Source organism: Cervus canadensis, chromosome 1 (assembly GCF_019320065.1).
Source record: "Cervus canadensis isolate Bull #8, Minnesota chromosome 1, ASM1932006v1, whole genome shotgun sequence".
In the NCBI taxonomy this organism is placed as follows: Eukaryota; Metazoa; Chordata; class Mammalia; order Artiodactyla; family Cervidae; genus Cervus; species Cervus canadensis.
The window spans coordinates 46,290,391-46,297,696 of NC_057386.1; positions in this window are offsets into that span (position 1 = coordinate 46,290,391).

Below are 7,306 nucleotides of genomic sequence, written 5' to 3' on the forward strand. Positions count from 1 at the left end.
GCAGTGCCTTTTCTTGCAGGCTTCTCATTGCAAGGCTCTTGGGTGCACGGGTTTCAGGAGTTTCAGCACATGGGCTCGATAGTTGTGGCACATGGGCTTGACTGCTCTGCAGCATGTGGGACCTTCCCAGATCAAGAATCAAATCTGTGTCTCTTGCACTGGCAGGCAGATTTTCTACCACCAGGCCACCAGGGAAGCCCTACAATAATTTTTTAAAACATTAAACTTTACACTCTACCATGTGTGAATAGACAGTGGGAAGCTGCCATATAGTCCAGGGAGCTCAGTTCGGGGCTCTTTGATGACTTAGATGGGTGGGATGGGGGCAGGGAGGTCTGAGAGGGAGGGGATATATGTGTACATGTAGCTGATTCACTTCATTGTGCAGCAGAGACTAACACAACATTGTAAAGCAATAAAATAATTAAATGTAATTAAATTTTCTAAAATTAAACTTTACTATATTGCTCTTACACTATCCTAGCCCTCCACTATTTCCCATCCCTGTAAACAGAGACCCCCTCACCCCGTCACCAAAGTTCGAGACCTGGGAGCTACTTCTCTTTCCCTGTCTTCCTACATCCAGTCACTAAGGCAGTACGATCAACATCACAACCTTCACGTCCTTTTGATCTGCTTTCTCCTCTTCCCTTTTACTACAGCCTTCTTCCCTCACTCGACTATTACTGCGATGTTCTGATCTCCCTGACTCCAGACTTGCCTCCCTTCCATGTTGCTGCTAGCGTGATCTTTTCAAATGAAAACACTGTTTATATCACTGATTTGACATCCTTTAAGGACTCTCAGTGCCTACAAGATCAAGTCCAAGCTCTTTGGCGTGCTCATGAGGAATACAGGAGCTAGTCCTTACCCACCTGCTCGGCTCCATCTCTTACGGCGTCATCCACTTCTGGTTTGGTGAACCACTAGTAGATCCCCAATTTTAGTAGATCCTAAAATTAAACTTTACTATATTGCTCTTACACTATCCTAGATAGTGTATCTAGTGGAGCTAGATCTACTAGTAGATCCCCAAACACAACAGGGATCATCATAACCCCTTACATTTGTTGCTACTGTTCCCTTTATTCAGAAGAGCTTTGCCTGTCGTCTAACTCATCAACATCCATTTTTTAAAGGGTTTGCAAGCTTTATCTCCTCTACAAACCTTTCCTAGTTTCCTATGAAGTCCACCCCATTCTGATACCACAGCCCAAACACTCCCTTACCTCCTATAACTCACATTACAGTGCTTGCTCTGTTTGAAAACAGGTTCTAACAGACTTTAGTCACTATCCTTAGGAGACTTTAAGCTACTTGAAAACAAGAACTATATCTATCTCTGCATCTCCAGACCCAAGTCCATGCCAAGCACACTGTGAAAACAATAACAAAGTTTGTTGAATGAGAAGCAGGGAGTGGAGGAGAAAGACTTTCAAAAACATACTTTTAGGGCAGGCAGTGGTCACTCTGTCCATAACAACAAGATATCCCAACCAAATCCACTGCAGTGTTATACAAAGTTTGTGTACTCACTTGCTACAGCTGAGAAACCATGTGTGTCTACCAGTCAGACCATACTGGTTTTTGGAGAAATTCCAGTTATACAAAACCATGATTCAAAGTCCTTACCACTTTTATTGACGATGGTTTTTAATTGTTTTGTTTTTTCTTAAGAGGAAATGGTCCTTTAATGAGTCAGCTGGACATTGTCACAGTAGAAAATGGTATCAGTCTGACAGTTTTCATTTGACGTTATTCACTCACTCAGTCACAATTTATTACAAACCACCAAGCAAAAGATATAGGCTCTTTGCTGAATCCACAAGATTGGCAGTTTCAGGAATCTTTGTCTATTTTATTTCACTTCATTCATTCAACAAAATTTATTGATCACTTCAGGATGAAACAGTATCCATGGTAGGCCAACATAATATGAAGATAAATAAGATACAGGCTCAGCCCTCAAAAAGCTTACAGTCTGGTATGTGATGATGTGGAAAACATCTACAAAGTGGCATAAGAACTCATAGAAAGAAGATGGACTATGTCAAGAAGGGGACATTCAAGGTAAGCTTCTTAGCCGAGAACACAAAAACTGATTTTTTAATTCACGAATAGTTGACTTACAGTGTTTCGGGTATACAGCAAAGTGATTCAGTTTTACATGTATACACACACACACACACACACACACACACACACACACATATTCTTTTTCGGAATCTTTTTTTTTTAAGTTTTTTTTTACATGGGTCATTATAAGTCTTCATTGAATTTATTACAATGTTGCTTCTGTTTTATGTTTTTTGGTTTTTTGGCCAGGAGGCATGTGGAATCTTAGCTCCCCAACAAGGGATGGATCATGCACCTCCTGCATTAGAAGGTGAAGTTTTTTTTTATTTCTTCTAGGTCTTTGTTAAACATTTCTTGCATCTTCTCAATCCTTGTCTCCAGGCTATTTATCTGTAACTCCATTTTGTTTTCAAGATTTTGGATCATTGTAAGGTGAACTTTTAACCACTGGATCACCAGGGAAGTCCCAGATTCTTTTTTATTATGGGTTATTACAGGACATTGAATATAGTTCCCTGAGCTATTGTATATATATATATACAGTATATATATGTATGTAAACTGGATAAACAACAAGGGTCTATATATATACATATACATATATATATATATATATATATATATATATATATATATATATAAAACATGTTAATCCCAAATTCCCAATTTATCCTTTCATGCCTCCCCACCCCTCTGGTAATCATGAAAGTGAAAGTGAAGTCACTCAGTTGTGTCAGACTCTTTGCGACCCCATGGACTGTAGCCTACCAGGCTCTTCCATCCAAGGGATTTTCCAGGCAAGAATACTGGTTGTGGGTTGCCATTTCCTTATCCAGGAGATCTTCCCAACCCAGGGTTTGAACCCAGGTCTCTCACATTGTAGGCAGACACTTTACCGTCTGAGCCACCAGGGAAGTCCTGGTAATCATAAGTCATAAAACTGAATTTTGAAGATAAGGTGTTCACCATAGTTCAAAAAGAGAGAGGACATTCCAAGAAGAAAGCAAAATAGGTACAAAGGTTCAGAGTTAGAAGAAGCATAGCTGAAATTAGATGATAAAATTAAAGCTTAGAGAGGATAAGTAACTTGCCTAAGATCACACAACTAGCAAGTTAAAGAACTGGAGGCAGTTGAACCCAAGCCAAAGTTATTTATGGGAGTGTGTCATGTGTCCTGAGAGTGTTGAGAATCACTGCTCGGGGTCTAGCATACATGCCACACGAGCTCAGACCACATTCAGTAGATGACAGGAAATCATGAGAAATCTTTAAAAATGGGTTTATTTATTTTTGGCTGTGCTGGTTAGCATTGCCATGCTCGGGGTTTCTCTAGTTGCAGCGAGTGGGGGTACTCTTTGCTGCAGTGTGCGGGCTATTCTTTGCGGCGCTGAGCAGCTGCTCCGTGCTGTGGCTTCTCTTGTGAAGCACGGGCTCTAGTCTAGGTATGCAGGCTTCAGTAGTTGAAGCAAGGAGGCTCAGGAGTTGTGGCACACAGCCCAGATCAAACCCATGTGTGATTGGCAGGCAGATTCCTATCCACTAGACCACCGCAGAAGTCACAGAAATTTTTAAGCAGAGAAGTAACATAGTCTCATTTGGGCTTTAGAAAGATGACTCTAGCAATGATTCTTAATCCTGACAGCAATTAGATTCACTTCAGAAGCTTTCAAAAATTACAGGCCAAAGAGCTACTCCAGAACACTTAAACCAGTATTTCTGGGGATGGGACCCAGTTTTTTTTTTTGTTTTGTTTTTTAAGTTCCTCAGGGTATTCTCCTGTGCTGTTAAGGTCAAGAACTATTGCTTTAAAAAAAAAGAAAAAGAAAAAAAGAACTATTGCGTTAGGAGAATGGACTGCAAAAAAGATAAGGACTAATATTTATTAAGCATCTACTGTGTTTGAAATTTTGTTCCAAAAGCTTTATATAATAAGACACACATATATGTAATATATATTCCTAATATAGACAAATATAGATACATAAGATAGATAAATAGACAGGTATATAGAAAGATAAATGATAGAGATTGACAGATACATAGATAAGAGAATCCTGAGCCAGTTCTTACCATTTGAGCTCTGTGTGGTGAACCAATATTACTCCTAGCTTTCAAGGTAGGTATTATAATCCTATAATCCTCATTTTACCAGTGATGAAATTGAGGCACAGAGCACTGAAATAACCTACCTAAGAAGATCAAATTATTAAATGATTCACACAGTCTTTCTGACACCCAAAACCCATGCTCCTTCCACTATATACCATTGCCTTATGAGTGTTGCTTAATCCTCATAGCAATTCTGTCATAGGTTTCATGATCCTCATTTTACAAATGAGGAAATTAGACAAAGAGAGGTTAATTTGATCAGGTCACAGCTAACAGGCAGAGAGGCTGGGAGGAATTTAAACTTAGACTTAACTCCAACTACGTGCTTATGAAAGTAAAATACATATACTCAACACTCAATACAACTCTTTCCTCTGAAAGAAGGGAAGCAAGTTAGTTTGTTAATATAATGCAGAGTATTATTCTTAATAAAAGAGACCCATGCCTATGCACTTCCCCTTCCTTCTTGGTTCTCAGGAGGTCAAACCTTTGTTGACTATCAATCCCAAGGGACTTTTGTTGGCAGAGAGGGAGTACAGGGTTCTGCCATAATCTTCTACCACATACACCTGAAAAACTTTAGTCCTGGCTAAAGCCAGCAATACAACTTCTTCACACTTTCATCTAAGCAGCTATATCATGCTGATTAGTCTCTTTTTTTAAATTCATTGTCTCCAACTTAAATGGGCATTCTCTGCCCAGAGGTACTATGCTTTTCCCCAGTAGAGAAATTTTCCCATTCTTAGAGAATGGTGCTGCTGTTGTTCAGTCACTTAGTCGTGTCCAATTCTTTGTAACCCCATGGACTGCAGCATGCCAGGTTTCCCTGTCCTTCACCATCTCCTGGAGCTTTCTCAAACTCACGTCCATTGAGTTGTTGATGCCATCCAACCTTGTCCTCTGTAGTTCCCTTCTCCTCCTGCCTTAAATCTTTACCAGCATCAGGGTCTTTTCCATTAGTCAGCTCTTCACATCAGATAGCCAAAGTATTGGAGCTTCAGCTTCAACAGCAGCCCTTCCAATAAATATTCAGGACTGATTTCCTCTAGGATTGGCTGGTTTGATCTCCTTGCAGTTCAAGGGACTCTCAAGTCTTCTCCAGCACCACATTTCAAAAGCATCAATTCTTCTGTGCTCAGCTTTCTTTATGGTTCAACTCTCAACATGCATACTCTCACATTCATTCATACATTCAAAAACCATAGCTTTGACTACATGGAATGTTATTTCATATCACTTCCTCCTCCTCAGCCCTTCTATACTGCCTGAAAAAATCACATCCCATGTCCATCCCATTATTCTCCCCTTCTCTGTTCCATCAATAATTTCCATCTTTTCACTGCATCATTCCTTGCAATTTACAAATTTCCTTTAACACCCATCTTTAAAAATACTGAACACAAAAAGCAAAACTTGCTTTTGAACCCCTATCTGCCTCTAGTTACTACTCTACTTCTCTGCTTTCCTTCTCAGTTAAACCTTTGGAAAGAGTTGGTTTCATCACAGTCTCCAGTTCTCCACCTCTAGCCACTCATTCATTTCCATCCTCCCTGCCACTGAAATTATCAGGTCACTAGGGACTGCCATGTTGCCAAATGCAGTGATCTTTTTTGTTCATGCTCAGCCTCTCAACAGTTTTTTAAACAGCTGATCACTACCTTCTTTCTGAAACTTTTGTCTAGCTGCCAGAATACCACATTCCTTGTCTTCCTACGTCACTGACTGCCTCTCAAATTTTTATAGTTACATTCTCCTCTACCTGATCTCTAAATGCTGGAGTACACTAAAGGTCAGTTCTGGGTTCTCTTCTCTTCCCTAGTCACAGAATCTAAGTGATTACATTTATGATCACGCTTTTACATATAGGTTTGTCACCACTTACACAAGGATTGGGTTGTAAAGTCAGCTCATAAAGAAAAAACTCATTAAGTGTAACTATTCTTGGAAATTTCTTGAATCACACATAAACTACAGCAGTTGTGGTTTCATACAACTTGATTTTACATATGATTGTGGCCATATTTATGTGCCAAATTGAAGACCAATACTCCATTTCCTAAAAACTCAGTCAATTTGTTTCCCCTCCTGTGCTGAGATAAATTGTTTTCATTGAGCAACAGATGAAAAAAATACTTGAACTTTCACATTTCACGAAAAATACTTATTTTTAAAGAGCAGACACAACTGGAACAACAAGCTGCTCCTGCTATGAGAGAATTAGGGACCAACTCCATCAGAGGGTACAGCAGACTCTCAGCCCTCATCTCCTCCTTACTCCACATTTGCTTTTCTTGAATGTAAAGGAGCCACACAATTTAAAATATTTCTCACACTCTATGGTTGAATATGTATACCTCAATTAATAAGTTAAATGCTTGTTTGATATGATCCCATTGTACCATTTACATTTTGATGACTCCTAAATTTATTGTTCTACCCTGACCTTTTCCCCTGAGCTTCAGACTCATGGAATCAACTACCCACTTGGACTTAACCGCCACTTGAAATCTATGAGGCATCTTAACATACCCAAAACATAACAATTAATTTCCACCTTCCAGGCCTCATCCTCACACAAAATAGCTGTTCTTTCTTCAGTCCTTCCTAGCTCAGTAATCGGCATGTCACTTACCCCAGATTTTAAAACAAAAACCTAGGAGTGATTCCTTCCTTTCACTCACATGAAATTCATCAGGTGCACTTAGATCTGCCTCCAAAACATATCTCAAATTTACCCATTTACTTCCATCAGCTCAGATACCACCCTAGTCCAAGCCACCACTATCATTTCTACTTTGACTGACCTCCCTGTTTCCATTCTTACCCTTGTCTCACATCATTCTTCTGATTCAGGAATTATTTTGCTTGTTTGTTAACATCTTCTATCTCCACCAAAATGTAAGTTTCCTGAGGTGAGATTCGTGGAGTGTTGTTTACCAAACTATCCCTAAAAGTCTAGAACAGTGAGTGCCTGGCATAAGAAGATGTGGATAAATATTTTTTTAATCAAACAAATAACATCACACCGTAAGTCAGTAAACCCTCCCGACTTCTCACAGCCAGGAGGCCCCGCCCTCTCCCCGAGCCACTTCCGCTCGCCCTAGGCCTTCTGGGAGAGGAA